At 38.5% G+C, this 24,598-nt stretch overlaps 2 long non-coding RNA genes across 8 annotated transcripts in view; one reads left to right on the forward strand and one right to left on the reverse strand.

Annotated features, from left to right (window-relative positions):
* Positions 1 to 15,228, reverse strand: part of LOC136673353 (uncharacterized) — a 112,539-nt gene extending 97,311 nt beyond the window's left edge. For 4 of the 7 annotated variants that reach the window (XR_010795927.1, XR_010795924.1, XR_010795921.1 and 1 more), the window contains exons 1-3: positions 10,867 to 10,939; positions 8,445 to 8,527; positions 1,968 to 2,063 (exon numbers count right to left, since the gene is read on the reverse strand). This is a non-coding gene — a long non-coding RNA (uncharacterized lncRNA). Of the gene's footprint in view, positions 1 to 1,967; positions 2,064 to 8,444; positions 8,528 to 10,866; positions 10,940 to 15,092 lie in introns of those variants that run through there. The other 3 variants (XR_010795925.1, XR_010795926.1, XR_010795923.1) reach the window with 3 other exon arrangements.
* LOC136673354 (uncharacterized) lies at positions 14,504 to 20,636 on the forward strand. Its single transcript, XR_010795928.1, has 3 exons — positions 14,504 to 14,600; positions 18,155 to 18,493; positions 20,299 to 20,636. It is a non-coding gene; the product is annotated as an uncharacterized lncRNA (long non-coding RNA).
* The last annotated feature ends 3,962 nt before the right edge of the window (positions 20,637 to 24,598 follow it).

The raw sequence follows: 24,598 nt of genomic DNA on the forward strand, positions 1-24,598 counted from the left end.
TGTTTATTGCGAATTAAGCATAAAACTAATAATAATGCTCGTTTTGTTGTTAGTACAAAGCACAAGAGGGATAGCATATTGTGTCGATTATTGCCTCTGCACCTGTTGTTTTCTAGTTACATTTTATGTTTAAAATTTGTGTTTTAATATGGTGACAAAATGTCTCTACATAACTGCATTGCTCATAACGGCTGCATATTTTCCTAATACAAAATAAAACAATTTAATTTGACACTTCATGGAAATATGTTTTATTTAAAAAAAAAAAAACACGACTTTATTTTATTGATTTTATTTTGTTTTATTTTGTAGTTTTAGATATGGATTAAATATAAGAAGAGTAAAAAAATACTTTTTTTTTTTTAAACACATGCTTCTTCATTTTTACAAACAAGGTTCAAGCTTAAGAACTACACCTATTTGACATTAATCTACTATAGCTGTGTTAAATGGTGTTTTTAAAACCAATCGTAAAAAAAAAAAAATGTAGTGAACATGCTGGTAAATAATCACAACTACATGTCCATGCATCAAACTCCCTATGACTGCATTGTGAGAGGGCTAATCGGCATTAGCCCTCAGAATCAGAATTGGTTTTAGAAAACACACATAAAACTAAACAATTTAGTATCTAATACAACAAGAGTAATACCTCAAAAAACACGCGACCTCAGTCCACTATGGTGATTTCCTTTTTCATGAGTCCTCTTATGCTGTACTGTAAATCATGGGCAAGATGTGTTAAGAAAGGAATCGTCTTTTCAGCCATTTTGACTCCATTTCCATATTTCTTCACTGCAGACGCCATGATGCCTCAGTTACATTTGTAAGGAATGACATTGTTCGCTGTGCACTAAATAAGACCAAAGTATGAGTAATAGATTGTATGTTATGAACAGAACGAGCTCAGGAGCGAAATAGTTATATTATGTTAAACAGAAATCCACAAAGGAGAATTGTGTGGGCTGCTGACATGTAGGTCAATTTGTGGAAGCAGAGTAAGTACGTCATGTTTCGTATAGGCTGAGGGATACTAACTATATTACCTCAGTGTTTTGATGCTGAGAGGGCATAAGTAAAAAAATGGATGAACTGCATCTTTCAGGCTTTTAAGTCTGACACAGCAGAATATGTATTTTAAGTAGTTTTTTTTTTTCTTTTTGCGTTTTTCACCCTGCACTTAAATTTGTTCACATCCCCTGAATCAGGCCTATGATCAGCCTTTTGCAGAATCAGGTCACCATTATATAACCAGGAAGTGCCCTGCCAACGTCCTGCAGCTTGTTTACAGTGACATCTTGTTGCCAGGGAGATGGGGTCCTGCCAGACAGTGTCTTCATTAGTGGTCACGCATGGCTGAGTCGGGCATTCTGCTCAAGTCACCTCATGCTACGATATACTTTGGTCAGTAAACCTCAGTCTGTGAAGGGTAGCCCCTGTTTCACCTAACACCTCCAAGTGCCTGGACACCTGACAGCCTCCAGCCTACACCAGCACTCGACTTCATTAGACAGGACAGGAACCCAATCACAAAAGCAAGCTCAAAACAACCGCCAAACCCCTTATTCAGTTAATTGATGTGTAATCAAGATTGCTGTTTGAATTGGAAGGCGCCCATATGTACTTAGACTCATTAAACAACAATGAATGACATCACAAAAAAAAATAGAACAATAGATGTTATATGAGATTCATTGTGGAAAACAAATCTGAACAAAATTCTGTCTTCAAACCAGTCTAAAATGGCCAGGCAACAATTCTCCCAGCAAACTTAAAAAGAGCAAGACTTTCTCTCATCATAGGCGTAGTATCTGACTGAGTATAGTGAAACAAATCACTACAAATTAGAAAATATTAAATTACATCTTCGATATCGTGGGGTGAGATGACCACAGTCTATTTTACTAAACAATAGAAAACCAAATTATCAATTTTTTAGACATGCTGAGACCAGCCGTTCTGATTACCTCTTAATCTGAAGGCTGAATTCTGAAAGCACCCAAGTTTCCTCCGGGGGGAGCAGCAGGAGGCGCTGTAAAGCAGTTAGCCTTCTGATAATGAAGCTGCAGCAAAAACAAACATGGATGATGAGGGGGGAAGGGTTAGCACTACATTACAGTGGCTTATGCACATTAATGCAAGATTAACTTTAAATGAGCATTGGGAGTCCATACCAATGATATCAAATACATGTGGCTGCTACTCATGAGGCTCAGCAAATGTGCAGCACAATGTGCATCAGGAAAGCGAAATGCAAAGCGCCAAACCAAGGTGTTTCAGGAAAGGTGTGAAAGCACATCCACATTAGAACAGATTTTATTTTGTTCCTTATTATCACTCCTGCCTCACCTTGAAAGTGGTGGCCCAGACCCTAATTCACTGAGGGGACACACTGCTATGTTGCTATACTGCTGTTGTCTATTTCATCACATTTCTGGTCCATGTTTGTGTTGATACTTATCCAGAGAAATTATCTGTGCTGTGGTGTAAGTCACTTGGGTGTTTGTGAGGTCTGCTTTTCAGGTCACTTCTATATCAAACTCTTTTTGATTACATTATTTGGATTGGAAACTCTTGATAGTTACCTCCTGGAATTTCATGTTGTACAGCCTTGAGATTTTAGAAATCGCTTGGTCATATCTAAAAGGACCGGATAACAAAGAGCAGAGTACTTGCTCCTCATCTGGAGAACTGAACATAATCTTGATATCAACACATTGCAGTCGACAAGTCACAACTGTGAAGATATCATGATATTAAAAACCCTAATCCTTCAGCTGCGAATCAAAATAAAACCAACCTTTCAAAGAAATGGGATGGTCACATTACATAAAGACCTCGTTTTACACTTCCTGTTAGCAAGCTGGCAGATTAATGCACGTGATTCCTTTCTGAATATGATAAGATCTGTAAGTAGTGTGATAACTGATTAAAGTGCTTATTTAGAAATGTGATGAGGATGCTTAAAACACTGACACAAAGCTAAGAGCGACTTTTCTAATCGCAAAGAAAAATAAAGGGTTATGTACAATAGCATTATGGCACCTTTCCAAAAGGACTAATGTTGGCATATCTCTACTGATCTTTGTTTAATCTGGTAAACTTTGACCAAGGTTATAAATTGTTCTGGCAATTTGCAGGCTAAGAACACACTGTGCAAGTTTTGAACATTACTGATCATTAAAAATGCCTGGAATAAATACTTAAGTGCTGTAATAAAGCACAGGCTGGTCATTTCTCTGCTCATATTTACAAAAAGCAATGCATCAATTAAGCACGAGGTTTAGTGCCTGTATTAGAGCTGAGATTTCACCAAACTGCCCTAAATTTGAGTATGAATCTCTTTTTATTCATGTTTCATTACTTACATCATTTGTGAAAAAATATCTGCAAATTTCCATGAGGGATAGACCAATAAAAACATACATTAATGCTTATAAATACATTTTATCCTGACAATAAACTGACATTGAAGGTATATTAGGATTTTTATTCCTTCCACCTTCTCCTGAAAAATGATGGATGTACAAATAGAGATAAAAGTTTTTTGTTGGTATCTGCAAAGATAATTTTTTTTGAAGGGGGTGGAGGGTGTAAAATAAAATTAACAGAGAAAAAGCAAGTTGTAAATAATGTCCTTTATATATAAAACACAGGATTTCAAATATATTTATGTAACTGAACCCTATGAGAAATATATTTTAAAATATGTTATTTTATTAAATAAATTCTCAATATTACTAGGGACCAACTACATCCATTCATCTGCATGTCGTTCATACCACTTGTAAGTTACTCCACTTGGAGTATCACTGGTGTGTCTGTCGCAGTACAGTCTGAGGTTACATCATTAATCCGTCACTCTGTACATTTGTTTTCTAATAAGAGGATAATTAATTGTATTACAGTAAATTTTACTGTATCTATGAATATCGGAAAAGCAGTGTTGTAGTCTAAACTTTCACAAGGGGTTAAGAACCTTAATGAATTATTTATTACAGATCCACTCAGTAGGTGTTAGCTGATAGCACTGTGAAAGCCCAGGCAGTGTGAGTCTCATTCTTGGACTATATCCTCAGGTCTACCCTGCTGAGGCAAGCAGTATTTGTGACTTTGGGGCACATTAAAACCCAAATCGAAAACGGCTGCTAGGCCTGATAGACTGGGTGAGGGGGTTTGGAAAACCAAACCAAAATTGCCAAAGCGGTCTCCTTCTCCGCTCGGCACAGGGCTCCTCTATAAAGACATCTGCTGATGACACACTTTGGGGAGGCCTGCTCATGCGGAGGCTGGCAGAGAAATCGTTCTAACGAGATTGAGCCACACGACTGCCTGCTGAAGGAGCCTGACGCAGGCTCCCACACAACCTGCCGCCGCGCGGGACGCCACAAAGCCGCCCGGGCCTGCCACAAACATGTCCTCGCCCTATTCTGCAACTACACGGTCCAGACAGCCAGGGTGGCAGAATACCATTAAGGCCTGAAATCCAGTCAACATGCTATCTCTATTTCCACTCAGGCATCCATCAGCTCGGCAGGCCCACACAATATTCACTCTACTGCGGTCTGAATTGAATTATCTGCTCTGCTATTGTCCAAAATGAAAAGTATATGTGATTTTCTACTGCTATTTTGATGGCCTTAAGTGTAAATTCTTCTTTCTCTGCTTCTACAGCTTTGGGGGTAGTAAAAATAGTGATATGCACAAAGTAGGTCTATTTTAGCCGTTTGATTGAGTTGCTGGCACATATTACTGTCTGAATATCAACCTGTATAATTGCAGGGTTTGCTTCAGGTAGCACACACCCAACAGAATCTCAGTGGGGTTGCGGGAGGCAAAGGTGTACCAGGCAGAGAGTTAGGCCCTTCGCCAGGGCTTAAACAGTCCATTCCACATGAGGCAGGTTGCCACAAAGAGCCACCACCCACACTAATCTGCTGCATCGAAGCATTGTGGCTCTGCTTTGCCAAATATACAACTGCCAGATAATTTATGAACAGCTACTATACCCCTGTTAGCACACATTGTCTCACACCATAATGAGTAGAGTGCAAAGCACAATGTGGAACACCCACAAAAATGGCTAATGCAAAGAGTTTTAGTAGCAAGCCTAGATTTAATAGTTCAGCCATATAAATATTGGTTTAAAGCACATTGAATATGTTTTCAAAGAATTACACTAGTGTAAAGTACAATATTATACAGATAAAGACATTAATAAATTATCCCTGCAGTTTTGTAATATGAAAACTTTTGCTTTATCTATCATTTCTAACATTCAATAGTGTTTAACCTCTATTTGAGGACAATGTTATGAAGACAGAAAAAATACGGTACAATCCAGCAACATTACATGCTAAGTTCTGAGACTCCAACATGGATTACTAAATTCAAAAGGCTTGAAAATGCAGTGAAATACAGAATCTGGGGAAAAGCACTCATGATTTTTGACAACAGAAAAGCCGCTGAAGTAGGAGGGTTGCAAAGAATGTCAAACTATTTACATCACTGTGAGAGAACACTGACTTACTACACCTTTGATTTGTATATCATCACTGCGGTATAATGTTAGAGTGATGGATACCTGCATAACGGCTGTAACTCCATATATCTCCCCCGACAGATACATTCAGGGATCGAATGATGGATAGACACATTAAAAGACATCAGGAGAGTCAGGAGATTCAAAATCTCCTTTTTATCATAGGCATGTCTTGAAATAATGCTTGATACCGACTTCTGTGCCTTTGCAATCTCTCTCTGGCATAGTTTATCTGACTTCAAACTTATTTCATACTGAGTACAAGACTACACCTTTGACTAACGGGGTCAAAGCACTTTATAATGTGCACTTTCTAATCAGATCAGGAATTCTTTCTTTCAAAATTTGAAAGGCTTCAGTTTAGGTAACTGGTGAACTGCTTAATTAACCATTGCACCTCAGCAGCGTGAGTTTAGTGAGAGTAGCAGCTTTTGCTTTACTGAGGTCAGAAGGCTAAGAATAAAAGCTCGTGAAAACATTTCATGTTTTCATGAGGAGCCAAAACAGTTGGGAATGCATGTTATCTTCAGACAGTGTTTCTAAAATGTGCCCCATGTGTGATCTTCTTAAGTTCGCCCTCTTCTGCTGACCTCTGACCCTATGCTCTTTGTCTCATTGCTCTCTAGGTTTGGAACTGTGTGCAAACACATATGCAGAAGCATCATCACAATCCAGAATGCAGACACCCAGGCACAGGTGAGCCTGGCCCTCTGTGCTCCCCACTGTGCTTCTACCCTACTCCAGTTCTGCTACGGTCCAAGGGTCAGACCTAAGGCCCAGCATGCGCCTGCTCCTGGTCACGTTAGGTCCTAGCACCCCTGAGATGGGTCTGCAGACTGCCATGGTCTGAGCCGTTTGATGTTGGGGAAAGAGAGGCTCTGTTGCTGTGCCTTTAATTAGCTCCAGCAGCTGCCACTTCCTGGTTCGAGGACGCCACCACACTCTTCTAGCCGGCTAATCTCTCGCAGGTGATTGTCAGCAACACATCAGGATGGGTTCGCAATAGTTCTCAGGTATTTCAGGCTTCGACAGAAACAACTACGTCACTCACTGGCACGTTTTGGCTAAACATGGCAGATGCATTGACGCTGCGCTAACACAGGCCAGTTGCAGTGTGGCTAGCAGAAACACTGCTGTGATTCACAGTTCCATTTCTACGACCAGAGTGTTCCCAGCTTTCAGCCAAGAGGGTGTCAAATTATGCAAAAGTATGTCTCCCATCTCCTGTCATTCGCTGGAGATGTTGTACTGATTTTAAAAAAAAAACAACACTAGAAGGTCTGAGTTTGGGCAAAGAGCATGCCCAAATTTACAGGATGAAAAAATATATATCCTCATTTGTATAAACTCTGGGCATTCTGATTCCTGTAAAGATTTCCAAACTGATAGAAATCACTCTCTGAGGACTGACAGCTGGAAGTAAATCTCAGATTAGGGTCATGCACCTCATCCTCCACTCACCGTTGTTACTCCTGAGACAGTGGATCGCTTAGTAAAACTCAACCATAGATTTAAAAAAAAAAAAAGACTTCACGCACTGCTTAGGCATACTAATACTCTGGACTCATTAAATTAATGGGGGATAGATTCCCCTTACAGAGCATGCACCATTGCCCTTTGAGCTTACTGGGGCTAGAGGGTGTGCAGTACTTTGAAAGCCCTGACCGGCATATCGAGCGCATTTTAATACGACCCTTTAGAGGCTCCTGGTAGAATGCACAGTAACTACTTGCCCTTAAGTTCCCGCACCTCTTCGTGTGATCTCATCAGATAGCTGCCGCTGCATCAGATCAGGCCAGGGCTGTGCAGACTCTGGGGGATGGGAAGGGCCATGCAAGGCAAATTAGACCAGTGGTGTCTGCTTCTCAGTGGAGGCCATTCTTTCCTGAAGATTTGAGTCCTTGAGAAGCAGCTTCATTGGAGGGCTTTGATGTGGAAAAGGTGCCCAGTTTAAGGCTCAAAAACAGGAGCTTTTGGGAGAGATTCAGTGGGATTCCCTTCAGTGATCAGTGGGTGAAACTGCCCTTTCGTTGGTCAATCAAGCATGCTATAAGAATTTAATTAGACCACTGTCTAGGCAAGCCTCACTCACTTGAAACACACTGCAAAGTGCAAAGAAACATACAACACTGTTCATTGGGGCTGTCATCCTCTAATCAACTTTGAGAAACAGACACCAAAAGCTGAACTAGGCAACCAGGTAAGCTGAGCATCAATAACCCAGCTAGAATTGAAGAGTCTCCTATAGATACTAATAATGACAAAAGTGAAAGCTTTCGAAATGACAGGAGAGCCACAGCAACAGTGTTATGCTACTGCATTTTGTTTTGGTTTTTCCTGCAATAATTCTAAAATGCGATGTATCGATGGACAGCTATGATATAGCATTTCAAAAGAATGCTAAACAAACACTGTTTACATGGGGCCCAGTACCTTCAAATATGTGTTTGATGAACGCAGACAAAATCCAGGAAGCCTTCATTTCCATAACAATGGCTCTTTTTTGAACACTAATAAGATACCCATGTGTTATGATGGTTGAAATGGTACAGTTTGGGACGCAGAATATTTTTTTGAGACATGATAACAACCATCTAACACTGAAACAGATTTACAGAGTAGTCCTGAAAAAGCTAACGATACATTTTAGATTCGTTTGTATCTCTGATTCAGAGCGTATATTACATATTTGGAAATGATTATGCCAACATGCAAAAAACAATAATTACACAGATTGTACACATTTTTTACAACGTGTTGCTCTGTAAATGTTTCTGTTTAAAATATAGCTATGAGTAACTGGCTAATTTAAAAAATGTATTTAAAAATCCCATGAATTCCTAATTTAATTTTTCAGGAAAAAAAAAAAAACAACTGTTGCTGAGGTTGATTTTGTACTTACAAGGTTCAGTAATCAAGAAGTGTTTTCTCATATTCTTCTTCTTACTTAGTCAAGCCAAGGTGATCAAAATACACATCAAGGACCTAAAAACAAATACAGTTTGGTCAGCACAATATAATTATGATATCCATATGAACAATTAAAAAGCCACAGAAAAACTTGACATCACCATCAAACAAAAACCTCTTGCCATTTTCAATATTAATATTTTTAAACAACTTTAAAATTAAGTGCAACGAACTGATGGCAGTACCCTGTAATGACAGTCAGTGACAGATGCTGTAAATAATGTATATAGAAATAGCAAAAATGTGTTTCAAACATAATTTCATTGTTATTGGATATATATACACCTCGTTTCCAGCCCTAATTCAGATGTGTTCTTTATAAACTTTTTGACCATTCTCTCATGACGTTTAACTATACTATTGTCAGTTTATGTTCATAATATGAATGGGCAGAACCATTTGAGTAATCACTGAATCAAGAAAGCAAATTTCTTTTCATGAAGGCTCATGACTGAACTAAATAAAGACCCATTTGAACCTCAAAACTTACACCTTGCAGCTAGTGAAGAAGAAGAAAAACTCAGCTAATGCCAGTTAGCCAATTAACAGCTCTCATGTCGACATTGAGCTGTCAAAAAGAGTGTGTTTTCTGAGGTAGGGCTCTTTCTCAGGTGGCTTTGCTTTCACATTGACCCAGAGCATGTCACCTATATTTCTATACAAACATTTAGAGTTATAGTCCAGTAAACGTTATTTACTCCAAACAGAAAAGGCTATAAGTAACAATAGAAATTAACTTTATTATCTTGTTCAAGGTCACAGTGAGTCCAGAAAATCAATGGGCCCAAGGCATTAACACACCCTGGACAGGATGCCAGTCCATCACAGCGCAACACACATTCACATTCACACACACTCACAACTACGGACACTTTTTGAATAGCCAATCCACCTACCAGCATGTGTTCTTTGGACTGTGGGAGGAATATAGAACACCCGAATAAAACTCACCCAGACACACGGAGAACACAGAGCAGTGCTATGTTTATCTTATTTACATAGTGTTATAGGGTTAATATACTGCACCATTATAAAATTACATAACTACACAGTATAGATAGATTTAAAATAATAAAAAAAGAACATGTTCCAGACTGCTGTGCTGCAGTAATTTTATTTTAAATTTAACAACAAGCTTATAATATCATGAAAAACTGATAATCAAATCTCAGTGCTGCAGTGACAATGATATGACACTGTTGTTTGGTTATTTTTATTTTTTGGACAATACTTAGTCCAGGAGTGAAACTGAGGTCTTGAAAAAAACTCCAGCAGCACTGTCTAGTCCATCCCTACCAGCACAAGACTAATGCACCACCACGTCAGTGTCACTGCAGCACTGAGAATGATCAACCACCCAAATCATACCTGCTCTGTGGTATTGCTGACCATTGAAGAAGAGGGTAAAAGGGGACAAACAATGTATGCAGAGCAACAGCTGGAGTAACTGTACAAGTATGAAGTTATAATATTTGACTATATGTAATAATATTATGATATGACTCATGTATATACACACACATACATACATACACATATATACATATACATATATATATATATATATATATATACACACACACACAAGAGTATGGAGTGTATCTGCACACCTATTTTTGCTCTCTGCTCTTCTGGAGAGAATAATCACTGAATGGCACTTACAACCTGCCCGATATTTTGCAGCACTATTATGGGTTTTCAGCTGCAGTGAGTATCTAGGTTGGTCAGAAAGCAAGGCCCCCGCCCCCACCTCTCTTTCTTTAAAAGTGGGCTTTTTTCTCTCTTCCTTTGCAGTAGGCTTTGCACAGTGGTGTGGCAACTATGTGGATCACAGGTGGGGAGTCCGTCTCCATCAAATAAGCTGGCTCACTAAGGATGGGATTTGGCGCTGTTATTTTTCTATTAGAGCTGAATTATGCTAAGCCTTTAGAAGCCATCTTTGTGTTGCTATGGTAGCCCGTACTTCCTGCAGGGTTACGACCTTGAATGACTACACTAGTGCAAAGCCAAGTACCACAGAGACCCTTTGAGGATTAAAAATGTGGGTTCATAGTTATGCAAAACGCCTCCAAAAAAATATGACTGAAGCTTGTAGAATTGAATGACAAGTTTATTGGGACGGTCTTTTTTAAGCGCGTGACCTTTTGTCATTTGGCGACTCAAAAATAATTCCTACATTCACTTCACTTCGCTGAGGCGATTCAGTTTTCTTGTAAACATGTTTAAGGCTTGTCAGCGAGTAAATTACAATTTTTACTTTAGATATGCTCCGCGCTGTCTGTTGTGTGCCTGTCTACACGAACTTTGCTCAAAAATGGACAAAAAAAAGCTAAGCAACAGACTGAGTTACTTACCGCTACCTGTCGGAAAATGGCGGCGGCAGGCTGTCTGTGTTTTTAGCCGAGCTAGCCAAAGACACCCATAAAGCGCGAGGCCTGCGTGACGTCATCATTGGCGCGAAAAATAAGCGTTCGTATTAAAGCAGGCTCAGGATCAGCTAGGACAAAAACACGCATTATTTCAATCATAAAAATGCAACCCAAAACCTAATCTCAGATCAGCTTTCAGAGCGGAGACGCCACATCCGCAGTTAGGTGGTTCTTATCAATTAAAATTTGATTATTTTTTAAAGAAGGAATTCAAGTATCTTTCCCTCTAAAGTACTGTTAATGTTTTCTTTCTGTCAAGTTCTTTAAATTTCTACTGGTAAGAAAAAGTGCTCGATAAATAAAATGCGTGATGGTGATGATTTTTCTGATTATTATTATTATTATTATTATTATTATTATGCTAGTAAACGTGATAAGAGTTAATAATAAAGTTAAAAGTCATGTTTTTAAGGTTTGTTATATGTACTATTTTACTGCATAACCACTGCATATATTGCCACCCACAAAATATATTAGTAATAGTAATATATAACTGCATAAATATTTTACCCAAGCACATTTACCTCAGAATATGCATGAGAGAAATCCACATACAAAACCGCTCCCTCAAAATATTTATGTAAATGTAATTTCTACATTTTACTGAAAATACCCTGGAGCGTGGCATTTACGTTAGTGAGAAAGAACCATTCATTGGACTACACTTACAGCACCTGACAACTGATTTCAACTGACTTTAAAGCGACCACAATATGCCTTATTAAATGACTGGTCTTGTAGGCTGTACTTGTGCCAATTTCAAAATGTGTTATTCAGAGGCCACAGTAAAAGCTGTAATTAGCAAAGCAGGCTGAACAAGTGTACTTCAACAAAACAGCATAATATAAGAAAGTACATTCCTGTCAGATCCACCAACCCCAACTTTAATATGAATACTCCCACTGTTTTTATTAAAATAAGAATCAACGAAACTACGCATTTCCCGAAAAAGAAAGTCCACTAAAGCTAACGTTAACTGATTCGTCAACTTTAAAATATATATTTACATATAAGTGTAATAAATATAAATATAACTGTTTTGTTTTGATTTTTTTTTTTTTTTTGATACAGTAACACAGGCTCAGACCCAAGGCGGTCAAAATGGTTCTGAATGACAAAATTGTCACGGGATCTGGTTTTGAAGTGGATTTCACGTCTGGTTTCACCTGGGAAAATGAAACATACCTGTTGAAAAAACTATGCTGAGAAACTATTTGTTCGTTTATTTGTTTAGTATTTAATCTAGAGCCAATGTGTTTGTGTGTGTATATATATATATATATATATATATATATATATATATATATATATATATATATATATATGTGTGTGTGTGTGTGTGTGTGTGTAACTTATATTCTAATGAAATCCTGAAATTTCATATGTCCGAGAAAGAAAAAGTGGCAGAAATAAGCCGTTAGATTTGGCATGGGACTGGGAGTATGGAAAGATAGAAAAGTCCGCATCGATAGACATCCCTGACTTTTGGAAACTCTCATGAAAAATTCATCACGTAACGGATCTTTTGACATTTGCTTTTAAAATGAGGCCTGGAAATGACTGTACAGTTTGAGTGATTTTATAGACCAGCTTAAGCGCAGGGGGCAGAAAACCTGACTGCTCTGGGGTTTTTTTTTCTCTCCAAGCTGAACAGATGCACATATTAAGGGTAGGTCATCAAACAAACAAATAAATAAATAAATGTTAATAAATAAATAAACGCGGAAATAGTTTAGAGTTCGTAGAAAAGTGAATTGTAGATGTGATAGCCTGTGATTTTCGTCGTGTGCCACGATTAATTACTGGTCCACTTGACCTGCGTGAACGTAGACTCTGTGTCGGCTTGTGATTGGTGGGCTGCATCTTCTCTAGCTGAGAGGTCCACTTCTGCTGTTGTCTGTCGCTGAGGCGGGATATCCCCCTGTTTCAGCAGCTTCTCGTGCTCAGTTTGGTTTGACAAAATGACACTCAGCCTTCAAGAGCTGTGTAACGCGTGTCGCGCTTGTTTAAAAGCGCTCTGAGGACGTGATTTCGCCGACTTTGATGCGCAGCTCCCCAGAGGAGCGGCTTCAGCGTTTTCTGCGCGTCAGCTGCTCCACCTAACCCCCCCCCTGCCTTGCGTTATGACAGAAGTGAAAAGCGCGCTTTATTCCTCTTCCGCGCGCTATAATCAACTCTTCTGAGTGACGTCTCATTCCGTCGTCGTGAAGACGTTCGAGCTTTTATCACCGCCGAGCCATTGTTATTAGCTTTAAATAAAAAATTTCAATCTGATAATGCACCGCTGTAATTTCTTGAGTTTGGGCATTCCGCGCGCTCCTTCCAGCGACGTCTTCACGAGAGGCAGGTCAGGATGTAGTTAGCGCTCGGTGACAGCTCCACGTCGCGTGCAATACGACAGGGTTCATACACTGTCACAGAGAAACAATAAAATCACACTGATGCTTTATTTTACTGTTTTGAATGCAAATGAGCTCCAGTATTTTACCAGGCTAGGGTTACAACAACAAGTTAAAAGACGAGACTAATTAGGCCCAGGCTACAAGGCTACAGTTGAAGATGTTGCACTCGGAAGCAGATAAACGGGCCAAGCACTTTTTTTTTGGCAATTCTAAAAGGAACGAAAGCTTTTGACTTTGGAAAGTTGTTCAAATTTGTCAGAATCATAGAGAGTGACCAGCCTTAGATAGAACCGTGAGATCTTGTCAAATTCAAGCACGGATGAAGCTTTGAAAATGTGGCACAGACACACAAAAGAGTTTCAATAATATATTGAGCTGGAAGTCAGAAAGTCAGAAAGTAAGTTTTGTGAGCACAGACACCCTGTCAATTAGTCAAGTTCTCAGTCTGCTCAGTGATGGATGACCCTCTTTTCGTTTGGGTAGCCAGTGCGTTGGAGACTATGGGGCATGGTCCTGATGTCAGAAAATCACACTCAGAACTTTAAAGCACACTCTTAGGAAAGAAAATGCATTAAACAGTAACTGGGGTCCCAGTAAACAAGGAACGTCCCTGGACGTTCAAAATAGGTCTAAAAGTAGTCTGTCCGTCAGGGGCATATTTTAAACGTCAATGGACGTCCAAAATCCATCTTAATAAGTTAGTTAAGTGGTGACCAATCGATAACGTCAGTGGACGTCCAAAATGGGTTTTATACAAGTGATTTATTTCGGGACCAATTATTAACGTCAATGGACGTCCAAAATACGTCTAATAGTCGTCTTTTCAATGTCTGCGTTTGGACGTCTTTTCAACTTTCATTTTCAACCTTAAGAGAACGTTGATTAGACGGCAGTCATTACGTTATTTCAACGTTGAATCGACGGTTAAATGTTTACTGGGGTGGGGCACCTCAGGTCATTGTGGTACTCTACCAACTGCAGCAGTTTTATATATAGTTGAATATTTTTTTTTTAATCCAAGATATCCCAAAGTGTTCAGGTCGTTTAGTTACGGAACATGTTTTTTGGATCACATTCCACTATATTTATATTTCATTGTAGTAATGAACATGAATATATAAGCTACCTTCTCTCCGTGTTCCTTGTCCTACTGTATGTACTTTTCCCCTAGGACGCTGGATGTATAGTGTGCCTTTAAATGAACTGCACTGTTGGAGCTTAAGACCACTGTGGCCCTGTTAAAGGCACATTTACACGGTTTGTATCTTTTTTGTCTGTCAGTATGATATGTTAAAGCTCTAATCCAGGCGATGCCACTTGATCAGAAATCCATGAGAGCGCAGCTGTGTTCTCATTGTACTCTTCTCACCAAGCGTCTGATAGACTCTCAGACAAAAAAAAGTACTAAACTCACTGGGCTGGTACCCTCAAGGGTCCGTCTTCAGTTCGTTTAAGAACAGAACTGTACCATATTCCACTGCAAGTGAGCTGCACACGCGCCGTCTTCACTCCAGGCTTTTATAGCTTTGTAAAACATTACATTAGGGAAAAAGTACAAACATGCCCCTTAGCCCCCGGAAAAGTGCACGCAGTGAAACATTTAAGAGCACCGTTAAACATCTGAGCGTACGTTTACACCGTTTGTACCTTTGATGAAGTGAAATGCGATTTTATTCTGACAGTGTGTAACCGAGGCGGGAGGCAGTCCGAGATGATGCTACAGGTGAGGAACGCAGAGGTAAAGCTCACCTCCAAAAGTGCTGAGCTGCGTGGTGACGCTGCAGGATTTTCAGAGCTGTTTGAATATTAAGGCAGTTCCAAACTTCTGAAAACTTTCTTCAGAGGAAGTGACGTAGGTATTTTTCTGAGGTCTGGAAAATCTGAAAAATGAATCTTAATTAATTAATTCCACGGAGAAATAAAATAAACATAGAAACTATATACGACGAGAGTGCACCGAGTGCGTTTAAGTGTTTTTATTTTTTCTACCGGATTTCTTAAAGAAATTTGGCAAAAAAATTCTCAAGAACCGTACGTCATTTCCCGTGAAGTCTCGTGACGCCTTCAAAAGTTTGGATGTGCGTGACCACCCCACCTGCTTTAATAAACACATTGTTAAAATGCTTAGATGCTTAATATTTATATTTTTTCGTGTGTAAAAAAAGTTATTACCCTAAACAATTAGAATAAGAAACTGTTGAACTTAGAAGGCTTAAAATAATAGATAGATAGATAGATAGATAGATAGATAGATAGATAGATAGATAGATAGATAAGACATTTTAAAAATAAGTATTAAGTGGTAAAGGTAATAACGGAAATGAATGTTATCTCAAAATGAAAGTGTACTTTTATTAGAAAACAGCTTGATTTTACAGTAAGCTCCGTATTTCATAGGGAACAGTTGCAGGTGACTCTGTAAAGCTGTGTATATGCTCTATTCACGTCGCTATATCTGTGCCTACGAACACAGCACGAGGCCATCAGTTCTTTCAATTTATTCTCCTTCTCAGTCCTGGCGTTGGAACCCAGATATTATTTAAACTGTACTCATTTTGTTTTTCATTTTTATTTCTTTAGGTTTAGAAGTTAATAAACCAACAAATAATTCTTTAATTAGTCGATAATAGGTTGCTGTACTGATCCAAATCATGTCGATCCCACAGGTGGTTATTAGAAATAATGAATTTAATAAAATGAACCCCTATCGGTGTTGCCTATGTAATGTGTATATAATGTGAAATCTCCCAGAATTCAGTGCGTCCAAGTCAGGAAACTGTAATCTAATCAGACTACGGCTGTGTGACAGGAACATGCGATTTCCTCCGGAAGTAGATATATTTTTCCTCAAAGAATCTATGACCTTTTGCGTTAGAATTTTAGAAAAGGCTAATTATTATTTAAAAAAAAGATGAATAAAAAGACAAACCAAATCAGTTATAACAGCACAGACAGGAATACAGAGGTACAGATAGATAGAAAGATAGAAGTTTAAACCTTGTTGTACCATATATATATATATATAAATATATAATAAACATTCATCATATATATATATATATATATTGTTATTATTTTTGCCTCTTTATTTGTGTAATTATATATATATATATATATATATATATATATATATATATATATATATATATATATACCTTTTATTCCAACGAAAATGAACGTTTTGGTTTTATTAATAACATGCCCTTTACTCTTATTATTAAAACTAAAACGAAGGAGACAAGTCCCTGTAGAAGACTGTGCTGGAGTCACTGTGAAATCTTTTTATGACGTGTCCGTATTTAGTCTCTGATTGCTCTTTTTTACTGGTCACAAATAACTAACACAGATCGGAAAAACACAGGTCCGATCGTCTCATTTTTAAAAGTTAAAACAAAGGTGGCCCCATTTTCCAGGAAGTTTTTAATTTTCGTGTTTCTACTTTTCTTTTCTTTTTTCTCTCAAGTGGGGTCGGTGGGGGTCTACTCTGATTCTGATGGATCAGTCGGTTGTTATTCGTTCATTATGGTCCTCTATGAGGCACGCGCGCGGAAGGGGGAGGGGTGCAGGGGTGGGTAGGTGTCCCGGATGTGTCCCACCAGAAAGGTGAAGGGAATGTGGACGCTAGTTCCGATGCTCTGATCCACCTCGAGTGGCTGTAATTTGTAAAATAGCAGCAACGCTACTGCTTCCATGTTATTAAACTGTAAATTACATACGAATTAAACGACAAACACACACTAAGACATAAGACAGGAAGTGAGACAGTAGCTGCGGCTCACCTGAGCGGAATAAACACACTCCAGCCTCCAGAGCACAGCCAATAAAAGTTTCTGAAATTCAGAATTACACATAAATGACATTCTTAGACGGTGGAAACGGTCTTCTCTTTTAAAGAAGGAGAAAATAAATATCTCCCGCTCAATTATACAAGCTTTTATCCGTCCCCATGATCCAATTTCCCAAATTTCCAAACCCCGCTGCTAAAGATTTTAATAACGTTTTAAACAGTGAAGACGCGTCATATTCCACGCTTCATATAAAGAGACAGAGACGATGATCGTTTAATCAGATCTCTCATTATTCCAACAGACTTTAATACGGATGTCGAACAAGAAATGCACTGAGCAGGGTTTGTTTCGTATGAAAGCTTTAGCTGTTTTGTTCATTCCTAAAGGAATAAATGCCACTTTTATTAACTGCACCTTACACCTGCCACTTGTTGCATGATTCAGCAAGTAGTTTCGTTAAAACAGTTTAAGACACACATCCAATCGGAGAGAACCGTGACTTTTCAAACCAGTCGAGTGATTCGGAATGTTTATGAAGAGCTATAATTGATACCACCTCTGGGAATTGTGACGCTGTTCTGTGCAAAAATGGGTAAAGCGAGTTATTTGAATTGTATTAATGTTAAAGTGAGAAGACTGGAATAATGGAATCATTTATTAAAGCGACAAGTGAAATCGTTTGAATGTAATTTCTTTATTGGTAACGTTTCCTTTAGTGAATGTCGTTTTTGCCTCTTTATAAACACTGATCCAATCCACTAAATCCCATCACACTGAGAGAACTTCTACAAAACGTGATCCTAATGAAATCAAACGTGTACCATCTCAATTTACAGAGCTACAGACTATCATTGCTACACTGTGTGTGTGTGTGTGAACAAAAACTATCTATCTGTCTATATACCATAACTATTAAAACTTCATAACGTGTATCATAACTTCATGAAAACTGAGGAGTGTGTTGTCTCCCTAAATCTCAGGATATGCGGTGTGTGTGTGTGTGTGTGTGTGTGTGTGTTGCAGGCCGCTCAGAGGAAGCGCTCCGCCGGTTCAGTGTCCCGACGTGTCTCTGTGCGTCAAACCTAAAAAAAAAAATGCCCCTTTCACCTCGGGACGCGCCGCTTGAGCAGCGCAGCAAAGACAGGGCCCTCCTCTACAGCGTGTAAACACGGCTCTGCGCTTTGTGGAAGTGACTTGGATTAACTCGCTTTTGTTACTAGAACACTGGACCCTCAATGTACACACGGACCTCAATTCACAGCTCCGCCAAAGCCAGGCCCTCGCACGCACTGCCAAACCGCGCTGCAGCCATTCAGCCAGACCTGGCGCTTCCGGGTTTCCAGTGGGAGGAGTTTGATTTAGGTTCGTTTGTTTGTTTTGGGTTTGTTTTGGAGCTTTCTAACGGAAACAGTGCCTCACTAACAAAGCATTCGGCTACACGCTCAGGTACCCTTGAATACACAGTAAACACAGTCAGGCCAGCTCTAAGAATACTAACATAACTGTTCCCTGAACTCAAGTTAAGGACATTTTAACTTCTTCGGTGTCCTGAAGTTAACTCAAACTCAACACAAGTCCTTACAGTGTGGTTAATGAGGGAGGAGGCTAGAGGAAGCAATACGAATCCTAAATGAGTAAAAACATTCAAAATTAAAGTCCAAAATTATATATATATATATGTATATTATAAATATATATATAAATAAATAAATATATATATTTTTTACAGCAATGAAACCATAGATGACACACGTATTCCTTTTATTATTTTTTTTTCAATAACGCTGAACGATTTTCATGTAAAATAATACAGTTGTGTGAAGGACTTTTATAGGTTTAGCGGAAATAAATTCTCATTTTAAATGGGTCACTGTTTTATTTTAAAAATGAGCTTAAAACGGATATAAATCACTCGGGGTTTTTAAAAAATTAATGTAAGACAAGCTTCTGTGATTAAATTCGGATCCTGAGAAATTCACGAATACGTCTTTTAAAAAAAACACGTTCATTTCTTCCGATTTAATAATGAGGCGTTTGGCGTTTATACACAGTCTAAATGTATTAAAGACTGTATGATTGACAGGTCGAGGCACCTGTTGGTTGAAAGAAAACAGCAGCTCTCACCGGAGAGAATAGACCGAATTTTTTATATCTTATAAAACGTATATAAATAAACACGCGGATTTTGGGGGATTTGGAGTGTTTTGTTTAAAAACATCATACACAGCTTAAATGCCAACCCCTCCGCATTAGTAGGAACTGAAGGGGTGTTGGTTTAATGTGCCGTCAGTGTTTAAGAGAATGATTTATAAATTAAGTGGCCAAGGTTTGGAGCTCGTTCTTTTTTTCTGAAACAGGCGAATCATTAAATGAGTGAACGAAATCCTCTTATATATGTCTCTGCTAAAAGACGTAAACGGCTGGGCTCTAATGGGAAAGTGTGTGTTTCAGCAGAGGTAAAGGCAACCCATCTGTGTGAGCGTAGTGTTATGTGGCCCGTTCGGGGACTGGATGGGGGTCCGCTAATGAGTAGCCTTTCCCACTTCAGCATTTACACATTGTTCCTTGCCAAAAGTCTGCGCTCTGTTACTGAGCAGACACACACACACACACACACACGCTGCACAATCTGCAGTTTAGGGGACAAGAGAACAGACCCTCTAGTTTTCCTCATTAATGTGGTTTGTGGATACGTTTGGAAAGTTACCAGTATATTTCACACACACACACACACACACACACACACACACACACACACACACACACACACACACATATATTGCAATTAATATCTGTATATGTAATATTATGATGCACATGTTCACAAACAGTAGATGAATTAATGATCTTTAATTTAGCTTTCATTTCTAATATTTAGAAATAGACTGAGTAAGTGTTTACAGACAATGAATGAATTCAAGAACTCAAATAAAATAGTTGAAGTTTCTCACACCTTGAGAGAGAGAGAGAGAGAGAGAGAGAGAGGTGTGTGTGTATGTGTGTGTGTGAATTATTTTCCATTATTTAAAATGAACACTTGAACTTTAGTTTTCTCCACACGGAAATTAAATGTAGTTTAAATTTTCTTCAGAAAACAGAATCTTTGAAGTGAGCCAGTGTTTGTTTTATTGACTTTGTTTCCTTTTTTGTTTTCCTTTTTTTTCCAGTTCATTTCAGGTCGGTTCAGCGAGGTGTGTCCTGCCTCAAGTGTCTGCACTTTGGAAATAAGGCTGTTGTTCTGCCTCTTTCTGAGCTTCTTACATCTATACTTTGATGTACAGCCGCAAATCCATGTGTGTACTTCCCTAACATTTCCCCAACGTTTCCCCGAGCCTCACCTGCACTTTTACAGCTCTGAGGCACAGAGCACACAGCTTCATTCATACACTCGTACACACATGTAACTGTCAAATACGAACAGTCTCCGGGGAGAGAGAGAATTACACAACCGTGTGCGGAGCAGACAATGGCCTTCTGTGAACTTTATGCTCCATAAGAACATAATTATCTGAATAAACAGTGTCTCACAGCGCCTTGTGATATCAGTTCATTTTGTTGAAATGCTGTAAACCCTCTGAAGAGTTTCAGAAATAAATAACTAAATAACAAGTAGCACCTCTGAAACAGAAGCTGATAAAATGCGGACTTTATTTGATATAAAATGCCTGTGGATGATGGTGATGGATGTCTGAGTGTAAAATGAAAATCCAGAATATTTTATAATATTTTGAGGCATACCATAATAATCCCTGTACTACATGACTGAGTACAACATCTCAGCAACATATCTATTATTTTTAAATGGAAACAAACCTTTTAAAATATTTTGAAGTCCAGTTTACAGTATTTCAATAAGTAGCCAATAAAATTCGTTATTATTTCAACAATTGACTGCAAGGTTTTGAACTGTTGTGTATAAAGTGTGAAAGGTTCAGACCCCTGAGAAAACTAGACTCCACAGTAAGCAGTTCATCTTCTCAGAAAAGTTGTAATATCAAAATGAATACAATTAACATTAATTATTTATACAGAAATGTATGTGTTAATGTGTTTACTCAGTCGTTTCCAACCTTTCCTCAGTGCAGCCCAGTGTTATTTGTAGTAATCATTCTTTCATTCAGTCAGTTCTTGACTGTTAATAAAGGTGCTGGTGGTGTTTAACACGTCCATGGGATGAGTCATGACATGGAGGAGATATATTAGTTTTCTTTTTTGTGTTTAGTATTTGTGCTTTACTCATAAATGATGTAACTGCTCAGATAAAGGATTTGAACCCATGAGATAAATAAATAATGATAATAATAATAATATATACTGATGATAAACAATGGACAGTGTGTGGAGAGACATGTAGGTGGTGGTAATGTTATGGCTGATAGTGTATAAGGAAAATGTACTTCTCTAAACATGTGATGTATTTTCCATTACAAATAATATATTACAATATGTTTGGTTACATCAATAATACTATATTTCTCTATATTACTTTTCCACAGTAATAATTAAGCCTTTACTGTGGTGTGTAATATAGTAATGTCTTTACACAAACGGACTGAACATTTCAAATGTTTTATTCTCTTCAGCAGTGAAATATACGGCTCACTCATAAGCTCTGTGTTCGCGGCAGGGTCTCTGCAGGACCGAGCGGTTCTTCTTCTGCTCTTCTGCTCTGGGCTCTTCACGTTCCTCACAAGTCTCCCGCTATTGTTCTCTGTGATGAGTTCTGAGGTCTCCGGTGTGGTCTGCTTATTTTGGATAAGGGAGATTATTCTGGAAAGCCATTTCTCATAAATGAGTAAATGTGACTGCAATCATGAGAGAGCGGGAATGAAGCAGAGCTCTGTGGAGGACGTGCCAGGAGAAAAAACTCCAGAGAACTGCGCTGGACTCGGTACAGCTGCAAACTGACAGCTGTAAACACAAGCGCAAACACACCAACCGCTCCAGTCCTCTCGCCACAGCCCTGCCTTGGTGTGTAGGTTGTATCACATGCGAGCTGAAGTTCTTTTCATAAAGCAAGGTCACAATCACCGTGGTGAAATGTCTGTGGACATCTGCGCAATATAACTTTTTTTTTCAGAAATGGAGGCTATTTATATTGGGTTTCTTCTTATTTAATGCAATAAGAATATCTAATAGTCTGGGAGGTGATGGAACATTGCTGTGAGGATTTGATTGCATTCAGCCAGCATTAGTTCTGCATTATAAACTCATCTCCAATTCATTTCATTCAGAGTTATCAGATAGTTTTCCATCACTTCCATTTGTTTTTCTGGGAGGCTTCATACCCTGCACCCTTCTAGTCCACACCTGCCACTGAGTATGGTGACCTCAGGCTCGTGTACTGTTGCTTTAGAGCATCTGTCTTATTTCATGGTTTCCTATGGGGATATGTTATTGAGCCCTTAGATGTGTAGAGTTAATATACTGTAAATATTTATTGATTTAAATTATGTTGTATGTATTTGACTGAATATATCAGTGACTATTTATCAGTTGTATTTTTTTTACAAATGATTCAAATAGTAACTGCATAGGAGAGGGCGGAAAAAAAACATCTTAAATTTGAATGGAAGTCATTTTAAATTTAAAAAAAGATTGTATTCCAGATCATTTTAGAGCTTCCGCTCATCGTGAAGTTTTCATTTTATTTAAAGGACAGCTGATGTAGTACATTAAAAATGGACACACGTTTTCCTTTGGTGATGATATTTTAGTCCTGTGTACACTGACAAACCATCTGTACTTACAGCAAGTCCAGCTGTCTACTCTTTTATTTATTTTATTTATTAACAACTTTTTGTATCGATTGCACTCGCTCTCTCTTTTTATTTTATTTATTTCTTTATTTATATTTTTCTTAATGACCACACATTCTATATTGTCTTGTATTGTACTGCATTGTTTGTACTCATGTTCTATGTTCACCATGATCCTGGAGGAATCTAGTGCTAAACCAGTGCATCCAGGGTGCATTTAAGGCCACTCCGCAGTGATCTAAAACAAACTTTTCAAAAGCTACTTTAAAAGAATACCAAGGCTTTTTCATCTCAGCCTTTAGCTCCCTCTCCATCCTAGGGTCGATTACCACAGTCAAAAATCTTTGGCATGTTCTTCTCTATATAAAAAAGAACAGAAAACCCACAGACTCAAAACATATTTATAATAGAAGCCAACGGGCATCTGCTTCAGCACAAAGTCGATGGGGGATTTCTCTTCTCTTACTAAGGGAAACATTGAAATTATTCCCCATGGTAATGGACTGTATGCCACCTGCAGCTTGGAAAATGCTGAGTATTCCTTGAACACAGTGGACTGTACAGTTCCGTCATGTAAAATGTAAGATTTCTGGCCGATCGATAGAGAACCAACATTGATGGTCTGTACGCTGAATAGAAGTTAAAATCTTGACTCTTTCTGCTCTACATGCCTTAGTCTCAGCAGATGCTATAACGAGTCAACAGACCTGTACATCATCTGGCACTCCTACACTAAAGGAGATGCATGTTTTCCCACTAATCAACTATTATAACACCATCTGCCACTTTACCTTTCGCAACACAAGTCTGGTCAACTGTCTTAAATAAGCCATACTACTCGGATGATTCCTACATGTTGTGATGTGCCGGGTTGGCCATTGAATAGCAAGATAATAAACTATTGTTAGTACAGTATTTGGTAAACATGGCACAGACCAGCCTTCATTTTCCACTTCTTTTGTACATTCTTTCCTGTAATTAAAACTTTTTTCAAAGACATCCTACAAAGTTCAGCTAATCCAAATAATCCCAAACACATTCAGTGATGTTGAGGTCTGGGCTCTGGGTCCGCTGGTCCTCTGTCCAATGTATAAACAACATTGTGTAATTATGACTGTTACAGAATACAGAATCTAGTGTAATGCTCTGTACACTGCCAGAAAAAACTCATGAGATACGCCCCATTTAATATCCAGGACTTTTATTATGTTAATTTATTCCTGTTCTGTCATGGAGAAGAGAATGTAATGTATCTTTAGGGAACACAACTGGACATTAGCACCACTGTTGTATCTATAAAGCTACATTTACACTGTTTGTAACTTTTGTGATAATAATGTACCTATACCATACCATTTTTTTTTTCTGAAAGTGTATTTCTGTATTTGTTTGATTTGTATCGTCTTGTACAGCATGCTCTGAAAGGGCACGTCAAATGAAATGCATAGTTGGTTAATTGTTTTGAATCACCTGACTCTTATTCCTTTGATTTGCACTTTTGCTTTTGTGTCCATTTCCTTTTCTCAGGAAGGGCTTCCTGGCGGCTCCACAGCCTTTCAGACCCATAGAGTTGAGATGTGTCACAGTGGAGGGAGGAACACAACCACCTGTGGAATTGTTACAGATCAAAGCAGGGTTGGGGAGTGTAGAGATTTGATCTGATGAGGACAGTGTTGGTGTTCTATCAGACCTCACAGATGCAGAGCCA

This window comes from Hoplias malabaricus, chromosome 17 (assembly GCF_029633855.1).
Source record: "Hoplias malabaricus isolate fHopMal1 chromosome 17, fHopMal1.hap1, whole genome shotgun sequence".
NCBI lineage: Eukaryota > Metazoa > Chordata > Actinopteri > Characiformes > Erythrinidae > Hoplias > Hoplias malabaricus.